At 42.2% G+C, this 1617-nt stretch overlaps 1 pseudogene; it reads left to right on the top strand.

The window, feature by feature from the left end:
- Window positions 1-771: 771 nt before the first annotated feature.
- LOC101590135 lies at window positions 772-1359 on the top strand (annotated as a pseudogene).
- The last annotated feature ends 258 nt before the right edge of the window (window positions 1360-1617 follow it).

Raw genomic sequence — 1617 nt, 5'->3', positions numbered from 1 at the left:
GATATTGACTTGCATAAAGTCAGATTTCATTGTCATTTTTTGCATGTATATATTTACTTGGAATCAGAAATATACTGAAAAAGATAATATGCAAATAAAACTATACACAAGATGAATATAAGTGCTGTTATGTCTGTATTTTTTCTGGTATCTATATATCTTTCTATATATATCTAGCATCTCTTTCTTATCCATATATCTGTCTACTTACATTCATGATTAACACAAACTAGTTAAAAGAGATTTTTAGCTGTGACTTCACACAATACTTCATCATGCTATCTTATCTATGAAAAATTTTCAGAACATTTTTAATTTGAAAGATAAATGCTTATTTTTTAATTATAAATATGCCAGAATTCATTTAGCCATTTTCCATATTTAGACATTCTGATTTGTTATTATTTTTATAGTCAAATCTTGATGAATATCTCTTTATTTATTAAATTTTTATTGAGAAGTTATTAAGTACGAGTCTCGTTATTATGTATTGGGAATTCAGTAAAGATAATTACCCAATTTAAAAACAATTAGAAAAGAAGTTTGAAGTAGAATAGAAAAATGAATAATTCTGTTTTCTGAAAAGAGTACCATGTGTACTTGTAGTTGATTAAAGTCTCCAAGGAAGAGGTAGTCTCTAGAGTTAAATTTAAAGGATCAGGAGCCACTGCTTCTGACTGCATCTGTCCTGTGCATCTCTAGAGTTAAATTTAAAGGATCAGGAGACACCGCTTCTGACTGCATCTGTCCGTGCACCGCAGCCCACCAGCTGCCAGAATGCCGAATTGGGCAGGAGGCAAGAAATGTGGGGTGTGCCAGAAGAGAGTTTACTTTGCCAAAGAGGTCCAGTGCGAGGGCAACAGCTTCCGTACTCCGGGCTTCCCGTGCATGGTCTGCAAGAAGAATCTGGACAGCACTACTGTGGCTGTGCATGGAGAGGAGATTTACTGCAAATCCTGCTAGGGCAAGAAGTATGGGCCAAAAGGCTATGTCTGTGGGCAGGGCTCAGGCATACTGAGTACTGACAAGAGAGAGTCCCTGGGCATCAAGAGTGAGGAAGCCTCTGGCCACAGGCCCACCACTAACCCCAATGCATCCAAGTCTGCCAAGAAGATTGCACACTCTGAGCTCTGTCTTCGATGTAGCCAGACAGTCTGTGCTGCGGAGAAGGTGATCGGGGCTGAAAAGTCTTGACATAAATCCTGCTTCCGATGTGCCAAGTGTGGCAAAGGCTTCGAGTCAACCACGCTGGCTGACAAGGATGGCGAGATTTACTGCAAAGGATGCTATGTTAAACACTTCGGGCCCAAGGGCTTTGGCTTTGGACAAGGAGTTGGGGCCTCGGCCCACTCTGAGTGAAGTCGCCCGCCACTGCCTGCTGCACCCGCCCTTTCCGGTGCTTTTCAGCACCACTTCCTTCCCAGCCGCCATGGAAACCACCAGGATTCTCTCATTCAGCCCTGCTGCACATTACTAATGACTTGAACTTGGGCATCTGGCTCCCTATGGTTTGGGGGATCTGCCTGAGTTCCTGTCCCACTAAGAAGTGTCTCCTGCCTTGCATCTGACATCATCATCAGTTAAAGACACCTGTGTGTGTAGTGTTAAGTGGGACCC

The sequence above is a fragment of the Octodon degus genome, unplaced genomic scaffold (genome assembly GCF_000260255.1).
Source record: "Octodon degus isolate 3935 unplaced genomic scaffold, OctDeg1.0 scaffold00011, whole genome shotgun sequence".
Lineage (NCBI taxonomy): Eukaryota > Metazoa > Chordata > Mammalia > Rodentia > Octodontidae > Octodon > Octodon degus.
This window is presented reverse-complemented; position numbering and strand designations above follow the sequence as displayed.